The sequence below is a fragment of the Dreissena polymorpha genome, chromosome 8, assembly GCF_020536995.1.
Source record: "Dreissena polymorpha isolate Duluth1 chromosome 8, UMN_Dpol_1.0, whole genome shotgun sequence".
Taxonomy (NCBI): Eukaryota; Metazoa; Mollusca; class Bivalvia; order Myida; family Dreissenidae; genus Dreissena; species Dreissena polymorpha.
The window spans coordinates 69,581,441-69,601,173 of NC_068362.1; the positions used below are offsets into that span (position 1 = coordinate 69,581,441).

At 34.6% G+C, this 19,733-nt stretch overlaps 3 protein-coding genes and 1 long non-coding RNA gene across 6 annotated transcripts in view; 2 read left to right on the top strand and 2 right to left on the bottom strand.

Moving 5' to 3' along the window:
- Window positions 1–19,733, top strand: part of LOC127841266 (zinc finger protein 26-like) — a 231,740-nt gene that overhangs the window by 46,211 nt on the left and 165,796 nt on the right. The window lies entirely within an intron of this gene.
- The window catches only part of LOC127841267 (galactocerebrosidase-like), a 247,916-nt gene that overhangs the window by 27,928 nt on the left and 200,255 nt on the right, over window positions 1–19,733 (bottom strand). The gene's annotated exons all lie outside the window — the stretch shown is intronic.
- The window catches only part of LOC127841268 (galactocerebrosidase-like), a 241,069-nt gene that overhangs the window by 27,928 nt on the left and 193,408 nt on the right, over window positions 1–19,733 (bottom strand). The window contains exon 1 of one of the 3 annotated variants that reach the window (XM_052369953.1): window positions 16,193–16,300. The exons of 1 other annotated variant lie outside the window; for it this stretch is intronic. The gene's annotated coding sequence lies outside the window, so the exon portion shown is untranslated. Of the gene's footprint in view, window positions 1–8,870; window positions 9,009–16,192; window positions 16,301–19,733 lie in introns of those variants that run through there. One more of the 3 variants, XM_052369951.1, reaches the window with a different exon arrangement.
- LOC127841282 (uncharacterized) lies at window positions 5,637–7,809 on the top strand. The gene is made up of 3 exons (XR_008030834.1): window positions 5,637–5,830; window positions 6,388–6,498; window positions 7,118–7,809. It is a non-coding gene; the product is annotated as an uncharacterized LOC127841282 (long non-coding RNA).

The following is a 19,733-nucleotide window of genomic DNA, read 5'->3' on the forward strand; positions in this document are numbered from 1 at the left end:
TCCTTTAAGCAAACAGCGCAGACCCTGATGAGATGCCGCATCATGTGGCATCGCATCTGAGTCTACGCTGTTTGCCAAGGCCTTTTTTCTAGACGCTAGGCATAAATGGGTTAACAATATTGGGAAAATAAAATACATAAAAATCCATTGGCATATGCTGCCATCCATGCCAATGAGACCACAAAAGCCTTGTTTGAATTAATAGACAGGGCAGATGCACAGGCTGGTCTGGAGCTACCCTGGCTGCATATGACATAAGACCCATTTTCGCATGATGGGGTCAAATATTTAATGGTTCATTCAATTTAAGTTTTGCTAGACACAGGAGGACGTTTGTAGGCTCCTTTAATGGTCCAGTGGTAAGTAGTGTCATGATGTTAATTTGTTATCTAATCAATTCAGTATTCATACTGCATCACCTGTTCTGGATTGATAGCATTTCGGTCAAGTAGTTTGAACCTCTATGAGGGTTATGTCTGCCCTGAAGACTTAACGAGACTTGCTCACAGATTTCATTTATTATTTAACCAGGTCACATGCTGGACATGTATTTTTCCAAATAAGGTCGGTAGTTGTTGTTTTTTGAGTCAGTTATGTTAGGGTATTGAACCAATACTACTTGATATTTAGGACATAACAAATCTTTTTTTTTCTTACAAGCCTCTTATATTTTGGATTCTTTTGACAAAAGTTAAGGAGATTTTACTGGTTAATGTCCCAGACCTAATTTGACCTCATTACTAATTTATGACCCCAAGAAACCCAGTTGAAATCTAGGCTGAGGTATGTTTTGGAAGCATGTTCTAACTTCTCTGCTTGAAAACAGGATTGGGCGTTTAAATGGACGCTACGTTAGTTTTTTCCTTAATATTTAAGGGTCCTCCGGAGGTTCCTTAAAAGTTAAGGGGAAAATGCCGACTTAAGGCAAAACATAAGGGAATTTTGTTTTGTGGATAATACTTAAGGAATATCTTAAAAACTAAGGGAAAATATTGAAATTTAAGGGGAAAATATTAAAACTAAGGCAAAAATCTCCCTAAGGATCTTTGTGGATACGGCCCCTGGTCAAGTTTCATGAAGATTGGGCACTAAATGCGCCTTTAAGAGTGTTTATACTATTTTCCTTTCATCTGATCTAATGAACTAGTTTTTGCCCAACTGAGATATCATTGGGACAAATATTCTGTGCAAGTTTCAAGAAGATTGGGCAAAAAATGCTGCTTCTAGATTGTTAATATGGCAAATATTGACGAGGGATGAAGCATAACCAGCGATTTATTTTTCCCAATTGGGAAAAATGCACGAAAAACCCTGTAATAGGAAAATTCTTGTTGTGAAGTCTTCATATTGGGATATTGGTGCTTTTGAATTTTTGCTCCCAAATACTTTAAAATTGATGACTATTATATATAAATGTTGTTAATTTGTCGATATTATATTTACTTAGGTTCAAGCCATACAGCTTCAAAAGGAAAACTAACTTAATGTTGCATTTTATTTATTTAAAAAAAATAATTTAGTTGCCTTCAATTGGGATTTTTTTTTGGACAGCAATTTGGAAATTTGTATTTTTTTCAGTTCTTTATACGGAAGGAAAAAAATTGCTGATAACACTCAACAGACAAAAAGCTTCAATGTTGTGTTATCTAGAAACCTTAGCCCTTACTAGGTCACAACATTTTCATTATGAGTTTTTTGTGATTGCTATTTGTATGTTGAGTGTTATCAGCAATTTTTTTCCTTCCGTATAAAGAACTGAAAAAAATACAAATTTCCCAATTGCTGTCCAAAAAAAATCCCAATGTTGTGTTATCACAAAAAACTCATAATGAACATGTTGTGACCTAGTAAGGGCTAAGGTTTCTAGATAACACAACATTGAAGTCCACAAAATGCAGCATGTTGAAGTGTTTCCTTATTGTTTGTCTTTATGTCTGCATTTAAGTCATTGATGTTACTATAATCTGATATTTTAGCAAATATTTTATAAACAAACAACTGCAAACACATTTAAAGCATAAATCTTTAGAATGGACTTCAATATTGCATTATCTGGGTATAATCCCGGGTGTACATTGTCCAGGGTAATCATGGAACTTAGGCTGGAAATCCATGGTATAACATGGAATTCCATGGTAATCCCTGGAATTTGAAACAGTTTCCAGGGTTTTCCAGGGTTTTGTTCTAGAAATGTCCATGAAACGTGGACTTTTTTTCCAAGCATTTTCCAGCCTTGGATGGAAAAGCATGGAAAAGGAATGGAAAACGCTGGATTTAGGCTGGATAACCCTGGAAAATATTTCCAGATAGCATGGAAAGTGGAACATAGAATTTTTTAAGCATGGAAAAGACTCTAACATTTTCAGCTAACCCTGGAAAAAACTTAGACTTTATAAGAGGAGAAAATAACTTATAAAAATGCAACACATTTTATTCAAAGTAAATCAGAGTTCAACAATTTACACAACATATGAATAAAACATAAAACAATGTGCATAGTTTGGGCAGAAATAGTAGTAGTTATAGTAGTAGTAGTAGTAGTAGTAGTAGTAGAAGTAGTAATGCTGGTGCTGGCAGTAGAATATGTTGTAGGAGTAGAAGTAAAAGTGGTTGTTGTATAAGTTGTACAAGCAGTTAAACTACTGATAATTATACTATTGGTGCAAATTTAAGTGACAGTAGCAGTTACTATTGTGTTGTTGTTTTAGCATTTACAGGAATAGTAGCAGTAATGGTAGCAATAGTAGTATAAATAATAATAACAATACTAGTAGCAGCAGTAGTAGTAGTAGTTAAGGAAGTAGCATTTGCAGCAGCAGCAGTAGTAGTAGTAGAAGTAGCAGCAGCAGCAGTAGTAGCAGTAGCAGCATCAGCAGCATCAGTAGTAGTAGCAGTAGTAGTAGCAGTAGTAGTTGAAGTACTAGTAGTAGTAGTAGTAGTAGTAGTAGTATTATGCACCCCACATAAAATATGATTTTATGAAATTATTATAAAATTGGAAATATTATTTACTAATAAAACAATGCAATTTACTTGCATATCTTACATTGTTTTATGCAATTTACTTGCATATCTTACATTGTTTTATAATTAAAGATTGTTACAACTAATTTTATTTTGTTGGGTAATTTTGGATTGTTGCATAATTGTCATTCCCAGACTAGTAGGGTAATTTACAAATAGAGGCCTTTGTTTAAATTGTACCATAAGTATTCACCTTAGGCCAGTTGAAAACTGATCAAATCTTTGAATTGTCATTTTTATTACTACAATATGTTTTTCACAATAGAACATAAAAATTATCTTCTGCAAAAATTCCCTTTGGCAAATATTTATGTGTAGATTTATGTTCTTAAAAAGGTACAATTGTCTCAATGTTTCAGGCTGCCAAATTAAAGGCAATTCTCAGAAACCCCTTCCTAGTACAATTGTATTTCAAACATCAAGGGCTATTAATCCCACTTCATAATTGGGTAAATTAAAATTTGCTACAAGCTGGACAGGAATATGCAGTTCCTACATCATGTATATACATGTATTTTGCTCTGATTTATTTCAGACCAAACCATATTATTGTATTTTCATGCGATCGCTTGTATATATTTGTAAATTTTTGTTTTGGGTAAAGGTTATTTTTATTTTCTTTAATCATTCTAGATGTAACCGTTCACACTTTGGGGACCAAAGTAAACGGGGAAGGGGGAAGTATTATGCACCCCACATAAAATATGATTTTATGAAATTATTATAAAATTGGAAATATTATTTACTAATAAAACAATGCAATTTACTTGCATATCTTACATTGTTTTATGCAATTTACTTGCATATCTTACATTGTTTTATAATTAAAGATTGTTACAACTAATTTTATTTTGTTGGGTAATTTTGGATTGTTGCATAATTGTCATTCCCAGACTAGTAGGGTAATTTACAAATAGAGGCCTTTGTTTAAATTGTACCATAAGTATTCACCTTAGGCCAGTTGAAAACTGATCAAATCTTTGAATTGTCATTTTTATTACTACAATATGTTTTTCACAATAGAACATAAAAATTATCTTCTGCAAAAATTCCCTTTGGCAAATATTTATGTGTAGATTTATGTTCTTAAAAAGGTACAATTGTCACTTCATGTCATAGTGTCATTTTGACATCTGGGAGAAAATTTGGTATAAAAGGCAGCGCAAAGTACAAGAGGCAATCATATATATTGCTGAATAAAACTCTGACTTTATTCCATTGTTTTCTCTCCAGGTAAGACATTTTGTATTATTGTTGTTTAAAATATAATAACATTTCTATCATTATTGTTTAAATGTTAAATGCTTGTTCTTCTATTTGACAGTGTTATACTTATGCAAAGAAATTTCAGTGCATATTTATTTGTAAGTTAATTAACAAAATTAACAATTGGACATATAACATTTTCACTGTTCATTTGTGTTACTCTTTTTATGAATACTTGTTCATGTTATTTAAAGTTCATATTTAGATTACAAATAGAATATACAACAACTATACTATTTTCAAAATATATTAATGTTGGTGACTGCAATTATTGTATCTGTAATGATTAATAATTAGTAATAAATTTTACATATCAGATATTGTTTTCATAAAGTTGCTTCTCACAGCAAAGTGAGTTCTCACCATAAAAGCTAATTTTCCCTAAAATGTATAATTATTATGAGAAAATGTTAAATTGTTAGAAATAGAATACATATTGATTTATGTTGATTTTGTGTACTTGTTATATATAGAAATCATATATATTGCTGAATAAAACTCTGACTTTATTCCATTGTTTTCTCTCCAGTGTATCACTCGCACAGCACCTCCTAAAACAGCGTACGCCTTCGCGGCATAAAAGCTGTAGTAGTAGTAGTAGTAGTAGTAGTAGTAGTAGTAGTAGTAGTAGAAGTAGAAGTAGCAGCAGTAGTAGTGGTAGAAGTAGTAGTAGTAGTAACAGCAGCAGCAGCAGTAGTAGTAGTAGTCGCTGCAGCAGGAGTTGTAATAGTAGCAGCAGCAGCAGTAGCAGTAGTAGTAGTAGCAGCAGCAGCAGGAGTAGTAGCAGCAGTAGCAGCAGCAGTAGCAGTAGTAGTAGTAGTTGAAGCAGTAGTAGTAGTTGAAGTAGTAGTAGTAGTAGTAGTAGTAGTAGCAGTAGTAGCAGCAGTAGTAGTAGTAGTAGTAGTAGTAGTAGTAGTAGTAGTAGATGTAGTAGTAGTAGTAGAAGTAGAAGTAGTAGTAGTAGTAGTAGTAGCAGTAGTAGTAGTAGTAGTAGGTAGTTGTTGTTGTTGTTGTGGCTGTTGTATTAGTAGTAGTAGTTTTGCAGAAGTAGTAGTAGTAGTAGTAGTACTAGTAGTAGAAGTAAAAGTAGTAACTTTCAAAGCAATGTCTACAAGTTTAAATTCCTTAACCCTGTTCAAGGTGTATACACACTCAATATTTAACTACAGTCCAGGTTTGCAATTAACAAACTATCTGAAAAGCCTGTGTGTGAGTCAGATGTGTCTGCGGCTAATCTATTGGTTATAAAATATCACAGCCTTTTCTGATTGGCTGAGTTCAAATACAGAAAGTTTACCTGTTAGATTGAAATTATGGAGAAGGCGTATTGAAAAAAAAATGCAGGTTAAACTTGTTGTTAAAATGAAGTTAATGTAATTTCACAAACAGTAGAGTTTAACTTAATGAGTTTTTCCATTAACAAGAATTTCTTAAAATAATAATGTATGGATATCATTTGGAAAGTGACATGAAATGTTGTTAAAAAGTGATGCATACAAGTGTTTCAGAAGTCTGTCTAGGAATAGAACAACAACTGAAGGTTTGTGCTAATCATTATTTCTAAATATTCCTTTAAATTTATTCTTCTTATGTCATCATTGTAGACCTTTTTTATGTGACATTTAAGGTAAAAGTATGGCAAATATAGAAGTTTAAAAGCAGCTGTCACACACATTTTCACTAAGTGCAGTTTGCAGCTTGATAAAGGAAGTCCTATGTGGAGATATTAATAAGCTTGAATGTAGTATCGGAAGTTTATAATGCATGGCTAGGGAACTGAGGCTTAGGGAGTTATGTGCTGTGCATGATGAGAACTCAATGCTCATTAATGCTGTTAATGTTTATAAATAAATTAATTAAACCAATAGCATTGTTTTTTAGGTTTCACTGTACATTTTCATACCAATAGAATTACACATCATTCTAATTATAGCAATAATAAATTTGTACTAATCATACCTACAAATTTTGTTATGCTATGCTTTGTGATGTATTAACTTCATTGTAAGTTATTATTTAAAGACAATTTTATTAAATATTTAAAACAATACTTGAATTATTTTCTATATACATTTTCATTATGTGCTTTAACTGTAGCTGACCAGTTGATGGAAGATACTGCAGAGTTTGGCAGGGAAATAACCCAAGACAGCAAAGCGGCTCTTTTGGCGCATTTACCAAGAGGACTAACATGGCCACAAATTCATGGTAAATATTGTTATGCCCCGGGCTCATATAAGTAATTTAGTGTTAACCACCTGAAAGTATTTTGTCTTTTTGGTATCCAATATTTTGGTCTAGTTTCAATTACAGGTTATTTTTATATGAATTAGCAAATTAGCATATCTTTCATATAGCAATATCTGAATATAAAATTCCTATATATGTTTGAGTTTCCAGATACATGCTAGTGTACCCCGTTTTGGGGCATTTAAGAAAACAACAAAATAAATTTCAAAATAAAAGAGAGTCATATAAAAATATAAGTTAAATCAACAATTTATTCACTTAAAAGTCTCAGTTTTCCTGTGTGGTTGCCTGTTTGCAAGTAGATTAAAGCCCGCATGCAAACTTTAAGAGAATAAATTTCAGTAAATGGAAAAGAAATAATTGCTAACTACTTAGGATCGTAAATGTTCGCTGAAATACAAAAAAGCCAGATGTACCGAATTGAGCAGTGATATGAAATATCTAAAATAGATTAAAATATGAATGAGCATTGAAGTATAGATATTCAATCATATGATTGCTGCACATTTACTTTTACAGATGAATGTAAAAAACTTATGACTTTCTTGTAATATTGTTTGCTTTGTTTTTCTTTCAGAGATCATGCAGGAGCCGTACAGTATAACAGCAGTACAAGTTCTATAAAAGATCCACGACCTACTGAAGCCCAGCTAATTAACAAAAAAGTTTTTAAAAACTGTAATTTTATCCCACCTGGGTACTTATAATTTACTAAGCTGCCTTCACAAGTTTTAGACTTGCAATTATATTTTAAACTGTCACTTGGAAAGTAATACATGTACATGCATTCATGTTCTGAATTTCTTTGAACAATAAAATTATATAAAAGTATTTTAATGAAATTGAGCACCTACATTGCATTAAAGTGAAAGTAGCTGAGAAAAATAGTATCCTTAATTGTTCTCATGGGCAGCTACATATATTGTGACAAACATGAAGTAGCTAAAATAACTTTAATTTTTCATTTTGTTTCTTGTATATCGTTTGTACAGGGTTCGTGAATTGTTACTGTATATTACTTGACTTGCTTGTATTTTGTTACTTTGAATACATGTTGTTAAGGTTGCATTATACTTTTTAACTTTTAAAGTAGCGCCTGTTCTGTTATGTAAGGGCCTGATTTATGATAATGGACCTAGAGGCTTTGTAAGCATGTATTAAACAACACTTGTTTGATCTGAATAATTTGTTAAATAAATGTAACACAATTTGTAATCTGATGTTATATTTTGATGAATTGTGAACAAAATAATACATCGAAGAAACTAAGGCATTATGTTGATTTTTTGTTTTGTTTTAATCTAACCTTAAATTATGATTTATTTAAGCTGTGAGTATTGTATTCATTTAATACATGAATATTGTTTTTAGACCAGAAATTTCTTTTTCTATTCAGTGACCATGGTAAACGCTGGACAATTTTCCATGTTATACCAGGCATCCATGGAATATTAAACAAAGAAAAAACCTGGAACATTTTCCAGGGTTTTCCAGCCAGCATGCAAAAAATACCGTCCGAATACTCCATGTAATCTGGAAAACCCTGGAAAAAAATCCATGGTTTTCCATGGTTTTCCAGATTACATGGAGTATTCGGACGGTATTTATTCCATGCTGGCTGGAAAACCCTGGAAATTGTTCCATGGTAATTATTCCAGGGAGCCTGGAAAACCATGGAAACTATTCCAGGCTATTTCCACATACCATGGACAATTTTCCACCCTTTTTTTTTAAATATTGACGCTGGAAAAGGCTGGAAACTTAGTCCGAATACTCCAGCCTCATATTTTCCATGGATTTCCATGGAAAACCCTGGACAAAGTACACCCGGGATAGATAACTTTATATAATACCTGATAAAAAGGTCACTTAAACCTCATGTCAAAATATGATACAAGAAATTAATAATGTCATTTATCACTTCACACTGTTTACTATGTCAAACCATAACATACATAAAGCACTTCTTTACAGCCGTGTTCATGCATAAATCATGTCTTTTTAACGTAAAGCTGTTAAAACAAACAACATTTATTTAAGGTTAATCTTCAACTTTTTTGTTATATGTATATTCAAACGCTCACATTATCCACTTTTACTTTTACCATCTACACTATCAAGGGCACTTATAACATTGGGAGACCTGCAAGTTCATTTCCTGGGTAAAACCAGAAAGGAGAAAGGGTCTTGAGAACCCTTCAGAGTGGGGATCAAATCTGGGACTTTCTGATTGCTAGGCAGACAATATATCCACTATTAAATACTTCCAAACATCTTAAATAAATTAATTAAAAATAAAAGTGATAAAAAAATACAATGCATGTACCGACCTTTTCTATCTTCCTACTGACTTAAATCCAATCTCTACCAATACTACCGCCTACTGATCATTGTTTACATATTTCCTTCAGTTCTAACCTGTACATGTTTGGGTCATGTGACCTACATCATGTGACAAGTCCTTATCAGAGACTCACATGATCTCGCCACTTAACCATATCAGAAGAATAAACTTATGAAACTGGGTGGTTAACATTCAAGAATAAGAATTGACTTGAATAAGAGCAAATGTGTAAAATGTTATATGCGTGGATAGTTGCTCAAAACTTTTACCACTTTACCACTTAGATACCTATTTTGACACATTTGTAGTCACTTAGAAAGTAAAATTTAATTAACCCTTTACCACTAAGATATGTATTACATGTATGACTCATTTTTAGTCCCTTAGAAAGTTAAAATTAACTTGAAATGGCGCGGCAGAGGCCGACGCGTATCCTCACGCGGCATGTTTGACCAAGGGCCGCCCGAGGGTTGGTAATGGGTCCATGCATAGTTGAGATTGACCGTATTGTCATAGGAGAAGTTCCGTATCATTTAGAAGTGAATCGGTGTAGAAATGAAGAATTTATAGTAAAAGACAATTTTAGGTGGGTGTGGCCTATTATGGGCGGGGAGCCCCAGGGTTGGTAAAGGGGCCATACATAGTTGAGATTGACCTTATTGTCATAAGAGATGTTCAGTATCAATTTGAAGTAAATCGGTGTAGAAATGAAGAAATTATAGTAAAAGGCAATTTTGGGTGGGCGTGGCCTATGTGGGTGGGGCGCCCCAGGGTTGGTAAAGGCGCCATGTATAGTTGAGATTGACTGTATTGTCATAAATGGGGTTCAGTATCAATTTGAAATGAATCGGTGTAAAAATGAAGATATAATAGTAAAAGGCAATTTTGGGTGGGCGTGGCCTATGTTGGCGGGGCGCCCCAGGGTTGGTTATGGGGCCATGCATAGATGAGATTAACTGTATTGTCATAAGAGAGGTTCAATATCAATTTGAAGTGAAATGGTTTAGAAATGAAGAAATTATAGTAAAAAGTAATTTTGAGTGGGCGTGGCCTATGTGGGTGTGGCCTATTATGGGCGGGGCGCCCCAGGGTTGGTAATGGGGCAATACATAGTTGAGATTGACCGTATTGTCATAAGAGAAGTTCAGTATCAATTAGAAGTGAATCAGTGTAGAAATGAAGAAATCATAGTAAAAGACAATTTTGGGTGGGTGTGGCCTATTATGGGCGGGGCGCCCCAGGGTTGGTAATGGGGCCTTACATAGTTGAGATTGACTGTATTGTCATGAGAGAGGTTCAGTATCAATTTGAAGTAAATCAGTGTAAAAATGAAGAAATTATAGTAAAAGGCAATTTTGGGTGGGCGTGGCCTATGTGGGCGGGGTGCCCCAGGGTTGGTAATGGCGCCATGCATAGTTGAGATTAACTGTATTGTCATAAAAGAGGTTCAGTATCAATTTGAAGTGAATCGGTGTAGAAATGAAGAAATTATAGTAAAAGGCAATTTTGGGTGGGCATGGCCTATGTAGGCGGGGCGCCCCAGGGTTGGTAATGGGGCCATGCATAGTTGAGATTAACTGTATTGTCATAAGAGAGGTTCAGTATCAATTTGAAGTGAATCTGTGTAGAAATGAAGAAATTATAGTAAAAGGCATTTTTGGGTGGGCGTGGCCTGTGAGGGCGGGGCGCCCCAGGGTTGGTAATGGGGCTATGCATAGCCGAGATTGACCGTATTGTCATAAGAGAGGTTCAGTATCAATTTGAAGTGAATCGGTGTAGAAATGAAGAAATTATAGTAAAAGGCAATTTTGGGTGGGCGTGGCCTATATGGGCGGGATGCCCTTGGGTTGGTAATAGGGCCATGCATAGCTGAGATTAACCGTATTGTCATAAGAGAGGTTCAGTATCAATTTGAAGTGAATCGGTGTAGAAATGAAGAAATTATAGTAAAAGGCAATTTTGGGTGGGCGTGGCCTATGTGGCCGGGGCGCCCCAGGGTTGGTAATGGGGCCATGCATAGTTGAGATTGACCTTAGTGTCATAAGAGAGGCTCAGAATCAATTTGAAGTAAATCGGTGCAGAAATGAAGAAGTTAATGTAAAATAACATAAAAAAATGAGTGAAAATCTCTGAACCAGCCCCGCCCCAACCCCCATTACTTTTGACCCAGGGGTCAGATATTCCGTTACTGTCATTTGCAGATATGCTCATAGCTACCATGTATGTAAGTTTCAAGGTTCTAGTGCTAATAGTGTAGGAGAAGCAGGTGGCCAGGACGGACGGACGGACGGACGGACAGACGCACATCAATACAATATCCCCACTTTTTCTCCGAAAAATGGGGATAACTAGATACATTGTACCTTAATTAATAAATTCAAGCCTTAAAGGCTTCATTTCCAACTCTTAGATACTGATGAGCAGCAAACAGCATAAAACCTGAACAGACTGTGAGTTTCTCGCAGGCTGTTCTGGTTTTCTGCTGGTTGCAAAAGCCATTTTCACTTTGCACCCTATGGCGGAAAGGGTTATAGATCTTTCTTACTAGATCAAAGTTGTTAAGACTCCATTTCCAACCCTAAGATACTGATGAGCAGCAAACAGCATAAAACCTGAACAGACTGCGAGTTACTTGCAGGCTGTTCTGGTTTTATGCTGGTTGCACATAGCCATTTTCACTTTGCTTCTGAGAGGGAAAGAGTTAACAGGCCGTTAACCTTACAGTCATTATGTTTAACTTTGGGATAGGATATATGTATTGATGTTAATTGAATCTTAAAATAAAAACTAGTTGTCAGTGACAAGTAAAACAAGTATGCTCAAACAAATTTCCAATGTTTGAGGAGAAAGTTGGAAGGAATATTAACTGTTATACTTAATTCCCGTATGATTTAAGTTAAACAGGCAAATATAGCCCAACTGGTGGTTTTGAGCTATATCTTAAATGGCCTAGAGCCCAGTAACAACCAAATGTTACCACCAGTTTGCCTCAATTACAAATATACACTCTAAAAAAAACTACTATGTTTCTAAATAACAAATTAACAGATGTTTCAGATTAGTAATATAGTTGTTCCAGTAATTAAATTAACATGTTATTTTAAAGAAACAATCATATTTTACAAACACTGAGGGAACAGATTAATATTAAAGGGGCCTTTTCACAGATTTTGGCATGTTTTGAAGCTTGTCAGTAAATGCTTTATATTGATTAATTTAAACATTGGACCTAAAAATCTCCCTAAAAAAACAAGAATACAATTTAAAAAAGGGAAAAAAAGTAACCCTAAACCCAGGGCTCAAACCACTGACTCCTGGAGTCCTGGAGTAAAAAGTCTCCCGCTTAGACCATTCGACCATCCGTGCTCATGCTATGAGCAGATGTATTTTTTACTTATATAAGCAATCCTCGTAGGTTCTCAAAATAGAACGACAACGACAGAACTTTCCAATTATTCAATAGTTTCGCGTTACAACACTTTATAATTTTCAGGTTTTTAAATCGTCAAAAGATGCATATAATGGATATTTTAGAGGATGGTAAATGTTAAGTATTATTATTTCCTTCCTCACAAATATCATAACTACAACGAACATTTGCGAATCTGAAACAACTTTTTTTTTATTTTGTCAATTTACCAAAACGTGAAAAGGCCCCTTTAAGGAGGGTTGGGGTTGGGGATAATAAATGGATCTTTATTTCAGCCTGTTATATGATTAAAATATATCTCTTATATGACAGCATATTTGGCATTATTGTTAAATCTGCAAAATTCCCAGTACTTTTTGACAATTCAGAAGCACAGTTAGCATTTTCAGTTTTTCACTGAACATGCTAGTGACAATAATGAGAAAGCAACTGCAGTATAAAGATAATTTATTTTGGCCAACTCAATTTTAAATTTAAATACTTTCACTGCATGGCAATTGAAATTTAAGTCAAATCATTTATTCAATTCATGCATAGATTCCTTAACTAGTACCACAGAACTAACTGTTCAGCTGACATATGTAAGAGAAAACCTAAGAGCTAACTGCTCACTTGAGTTATGCATGAGAAAACTATACGTACAGCTGTTTACTTGAAATATGCATGAGAGCACTGTAGAGCTTACTGCTCCACTGAAAAGTTTAATTGATGTGTAAGAAAATGTTAGAGCTTACGGCTCAGATGAGATATATATGAGAAAACTATTCAGCTAAATGTTCAGCTGAGAACTATAGAGCTCACTGCTCGACTGAAATCTGCATGAGAGAAAAATAAAGCTCACTGCTCGACTGAAGTACAATTCAGGGAATAAGCTGACAATTCAATTAAAATATATATGAGAGAACTATAGTGTTGACTGCACAACAATAATATGGTATTGTAGCTAAATTGAAAAGATTGATAGTCTGTTTAATTTCCTTCTTAATTGGCTGCCAATTTATCAACAATGATAAATTGATAATATAAATGGTCAGATACAATGTTTATGAACTGCAAAAGCTGATTTGAAAAGTTAATTAAATTGAAAAAAGAAACTCAAGCATTCAGTTGAAGTTTCATACATCATGGATTGTAAAGAAAAGCAGACAGCTGTTCTAGTGTAAACACAACTTTTTCCTTTTTTTATTTATTTTCAAAAAAATACTTTCACTTTCTCCCGATTCTCAGAATTTGTTGCATTTAAAATTCTTGCATAAGAACTGTATGAACACATTTCGTCAGGTGATATTCACATGTTCAGCTGAAATATGCAGTCCCAATTGAACACTTACTTCAGGATATCTTAAAATAGTAACATATATGCCAAAATTAATTAGAACAAATGTCAAACCTCTATGTTTATGAAATTCTTGAGCACTTATATATCCCCATTTTGCTCAAAAGAAGTAAAATGACCAATAGAACAGTAACTTGTTTAATTGTAAATAAAAGAAATACAGAATTTAATTACTGTTTATATAAAATATGTTTAGTTAATCAAACTTTTAAGTTTAGTTGACCTAATGCTTATTGCAATCCCTTTCCGGTGTGTTGTCTAGATACCAGGTAACCACACACGTAGTGCATGTTATTGGGGGTGTGTATGCAACTTTCAATTTGCGTTGTTAAACAAGCTGTAAATAAACAATTTTGACATGGATACAACGCAAATTTAACAAGACCATTGTCAACCAAAATGGTCCGCTACCGGTGAAACTCCACTTTTGTCAGATTTTTTTATATTTTTTTGCCAAAGCTATGTTGACGTAGGAAACAAATGAAATGACGTGCATAATCTCCATATTGCCATCTATCCATGTTTCATGAAAAAATATGAAAAACTTTTAAAGTTATCGCAGGATCCAGAAAAGTGTGACAGACTTACTGACTGAAAGACACACAGAGTGCAAACCATAAGTCTCCTCCAGTTTCACCCGTAGGGGACAATAAATCTTTGAAGGATAAAGGTTTATTTTTTGCATTAATTCAAAAATTATGTCACTAATTTCAGGCCCCTTTACCTTCACCAGCTTATCTACAGGTCTGTTAAACGGACCCATTCCCAAAACGAATTTGCATATAAAATACCATTAAAAAAATAAATCCTGATTTAAAAAAATAAAGTTTGTGAAAACAATACTCTGGTGTGAGGTCATCACAAGAGCCTGGTTCTTTATCTAAACAAAATGATGGATATGAGGGAACCGTACGTTATTGTAATCCAACCTTACGGGCCTTCCATAAAGTATGTCACGCTCCAGGGGGAGGAGGGCATGTTAGACAGTATGACAGTTTGTGGCAGGGGGGAGGGAGGGGGTCAGGTCATGTGTGATAAAAAAAATGCGTATCCCCTGAATGTGTTGTTCTTGATTCCTTTCGCAAGAGCATACATTTGCTGTTGCGAAATCTTCTTTGATTAAAAGCCTTGCTTTTGTCATGCCTCAAGTATTAATTATTTCAATGCTGTCCGCTGCATAATTATGTCACTAAGCGAGACATTTGGAATGTAGTTTTTGCATATAATAGCAATTGTAATAATTCAAAATTTTGAGGATTCAGTAGTGACAAGTCATATTAATATGATTTAATCTAATTATCAATATTTGCTAATCTACTTCAAATCCTGAGTCTTAAGATTGCATAATACGAAAGAATATCTTAAACTTGACTAACCCATTGTTAATGAAAAAGCAGCAGATAAATGCTGTGTATTATATCATTGTCAAGTCTATTTTACGCATTTTTTTCAATCTAGATTGAGTAATTGTTTCAATGAATAACTGTGACAACTGTTGACAATGAACTCTTTTACTATAAAAGTCATTTTAAAAATGTCTTAGTTCTCTTAAGTGGAAATGTTATATTTAAATATTATAGTTAAATTGTGAAGTATGTTTTAAATTATATTTTAATGAAGTGTAAAAAAAAATAAAGTTCAAAAGTGTGACGTAATTTAGGGGGGGGGGGGGGTCCGAGATTTGTGATAGGGAAGGGGAGGGGTTAAAAAACTGTTGTGCCGGTGCCCGGCCTACAAAAACGCGCATATACCTCGTGACTGGGAACCAGCGAAAAATCGGTATAGTGCATGCTGGGCAGCACGAGATAGTACGGTCTCTTGTGCACGGGACGTTGAGGTGAGTAGATGTGTTTATGTGCCTATGTCCCAATGTGAGTATTGTGTGAGAAATTGTGAGCCTGTATATCTTATATGGTATTGTATTGTATATGTGTGTCTGTAAATGTGAGCCTGTAACTGTGAACCTGTGCGTGTAACCCTGAGTACGTAAGTATTTCCAGGAGGATTAGCCTGTGTATGTTAGCCAGTGTCTAACTGTGAGCCTGTGTGTATTGTATTATATTGTATTTTATGGTACATGTATTGTGTGTGTAAGCCGGTGACTGTGTGTTTAAATACGTGTTTGCCTGGAAGTGTATTCCCAGAAGTATAGTGCCATTCCGTGACGTGGATGAGCTGTAGCCGACGAGTGTACCCGACGAGCCGACGCGTGAAGCCGACGAGTTCCCTCGAAGACGACGAGGACGTTTGGTGCCATCCTGATGTCTATGTGAGTATCGTATTTAATGTCGTTACAATTAATTGCTGTTGTTGTAGACGAAACCCACGAATAGCTAACCGGGTGAAAACACTACAAAACGGTTAAAAATAGCGTGACATACTTCATGGAAAGCCCCTTATACTCTGTAGGTTCGAAATATAAAGGAGCGAAGTGTGTGTACTGGTGACAAGACGACTATAACATACGACACTTGGTAAACTCGAATTATTGCATTCCGTTTGCAACATATCAAACATAAAAAACATTAAAAAATCAACTTACCTATGTAAAAAAATCGCACCTCAAACCTTATCAATAGTGAACTGAAAATGTTTATTTTGTAAGTAAGTACAGCGAGCGGTTATATACCACTAACATGCTACATTCCACTAACATGCACAAACGGAATGCAACTTTGAAGTTGCATCCTCTGTTAGTAGTTTACTTATTGAGCTTATTATTAGTATTATTAGCTTGTGTTCATATCACGGCAGTCAGTTGACATGCTTGCTTTTTGTATGCGGTTTATCTGTACCAAGTGTACGTCATGTAAAGTAATATAAAGAACCGACAACTGCTAGATCCATAACTTGTTGAGTTATCGAGTGGCTCTAGCCGATCTCGTTGCGCCGAGACAGTCTGGGGGTCGGGCTTGGGAGTCCGGTGGTTTCCCTCACAAAATGTTGTTGTTTGTAAAGAATTTCTCTGTTGCGTTTGGAAGCTACTCAGACCATATTTAACACGAAATGACATAAACAATTTATACCCTACTTAGTGATAAACTTTTCACCATACTTGCAGGAATTAGTATATCATCAGATGATCTCCGATGGATATTTACATTGTTAATGCTTTTTTTTCGTTACAATGTGTGTATGTATCATATGGCATTAATTTAATACACAATTTATACCAAGTCATTCGGACTGAGGTCCATATACCTTCGCTCTAGATAACGGCTTCTCATGATGAGCTAGCATTCTCAGGCACCAAATTGGTCGTGAAAAGAACGCAGAAAACGGATCAGGAACACAAAAAAAACAACCTTGAACATACTCTGAACATATAAAATCATGTTGTCATGTTTACAAAAGTAAAAACGGTAAAATCGGAGGATTCGCGCTCTCTGGCTTCTCCGATCCGTAGAACCGCACTGAAATAGTTTATAGACAGCTGAGTACTATTGTTCACATCCATACGCATGTCGCGCGTCGTATCGTGCGTCGCTCAAATGTCGAGTGTCGCGCTCGAAGGTCGACACACGACAATTGAAGTCGACATGCGAAGCGACACGCGACATTCATCGCAACTCACGATATGACAGTCGACAATTCAGTCCACAGTTAAGATTTTCTGCAATATTTTTTTCTTAAACCCAGCGCGATTTGCGACACTCAAATCTTGATTGTCGCATGTCGACTTCAAATGTCGAGTGTCATATCGAGCGTCGCTAGAATTTCGTGCGTCGACCTCGAAGGTCGCCACACGACAATCAACTTGGCTAATCCGTATTCCGTAGTTGGCTAACAATACTGACCGTTTTTGGGTAGATAAGATTTAGATGATTCGGGCCGTTGAGTTTCAATATGACCTTTTTCATCCCTCCCCGTTTGCCTCTCCGACGTTTATTGCTCCGTGCGATGTTGAGATCACAAATAGTTTTGATTACATGGGGTTGAAGGCGACTTAATCCCTTTTTGTTTGTTATGCACTGAAAAATGTTCACCAAAAAATCTCTGTTACTAGTATATGTCCGTAGCGTTGTATCCGAATTAATTATATTTGGAGAAAATTTTATAGTTTCTAGCGATATGAATCTTTCTATTTATGACACAATAGAAACATAGACACACAATACAACAGCAACTATGTTCTTCATAGATACATAGATAAATGCCATCATTGTCACCGTTTAATCGATAAATAAACAGAAATTCAAGAGCTCATAAAGCACGTCTGCCTCAGATGGCGACATGAATCTATAACTTAATATACAAATATAATGAGTCTTTAACAAACAAAAGCATTAGAAAGCTTTTTGACAAACCACTGGATGAAACAGTATGGTTTTCGAGACGATGTATTTGTTCAATGTTCATTTACTAGTAACTTGTATTGATGATAAAAAAAATCAAAAGATCAGTTCAGGTTATTTAGTAGCAATATGTTCTTAATAATCTGTGAGCCCTAAAAGGGAGTTTCAGTGTTGGATAACATTGAATTATCAAGCAAGAATAACATTTGAAGGAGTCAAAAGTTGATAATGTTTTCATCCGACACAAAACTTTCTTAGGGCTCCAATACACATCCAAAAATGAACCTATCCTGACGGATTAAAATATGCACAACGTTCGCGTCATTTTTACAATTTTTAGTCCTTCTTAATCATTTCATTAATAATAATCACGCTTGAGACACTTTTTTTATTTGCAACGATAGTAAGAATACTATAAGCAAATGCATGTTTTGTTAACATGGACTTCCAAGAATAAATATGATAACACACGCATTCAGTATGTATATGCAATATACAATTTCGAAATGCAATCACTTAGCTTCAGCTAGTTTGCCTGTATTTCTTTGAGTGCGCATAATTTGTTGTCCTAAAACTAGCCGAGGCAGCTTCCGCGTGGTTATGTGTGTCTGTCTGTCCGTCTGTCCGTTCGTCCGTCCGCCCGTCTGTCTCTCTGTCGTGCATATCTATCTATCGTGCATATCTATCTATCTAGCATATCTTAATATATTGTGCAAAATCTACTGAATATTTCTTCCGAATACATTCAAAGCTTTATATATTGCAGCAATTAACTTTTTAAACAATCACCTTGCCCGGTGTGTGTCCGTGGTGTTTTAGTTATTGTTAAAAAATACCCATGGCTTGTTCAAATGTGTTGTTTCTTCTGGCAAATCTCTCTCATGGCACTTTTGGATATCAAACTAAAAGCAAATACATGTATTCGATATCTTATAAAACGAGAACAGGCATTTTTGATATAACAGTTAAACATATCATAAACTTAACAATGATTTACATATTTTGTGTATTATTAGATTGTAGAACAAGATAAGAGTTGATGCAAAGCATCAAAGGGCGTCGGGAATTTCAGTGTAAAAGGCACTCAATGGAGTTACATGGAACGATTTTTTTCTACTGTAAATATTAATACATTTGCCGATTATTTTACATAAAATTTAAAAAAAGATTTTTTTAGTCAATAGAAGACATACAATGCATACATGTATATGATTATAAAACAAAGTGAAAACCATGTAGCAACAATATGTTCAGACATGTTATACAAGATATGCTTATATATTATTTTTTTGACCTTGTGGTTTCCTTAAGCAAGAAAAAAGGTTAATATGTATTTTTTGGTTGTTTTTTATAGGTGTTTTTTTAGATAAAAAAGATAACATTTTTAAATCAAGCAGAATAATTATGAATACGGATGAGTTGATAAAGTGGGTAGAAAGCATACTGGATTTGTTTATGAAAATTTAATGTGTTTCCATTTTTGTTCAAATATATAAAGTGTATCATTGTTTAGGGCTATTTCTTTTTCAATTTGAATTTTCAGTTTTAAATAATTGATGAAGCAGTTCATTGTAGGTTGTTGTGTTCTGCATTTCATACTGAATATAAAATATTTCATACATATAATTATGTAATTCACAGTGTTATGAACCTCTTGTATTTTGAAGGTATTTAACCCTAAACTGATGTCTAAGAGAGATAGTTTAACATTTAATTGTTGTTTCTCTAGAAAGGTTGTCAATTGATTCCATAGAGATTGAATATAATTACACTCCCAGAAAAGGTGTT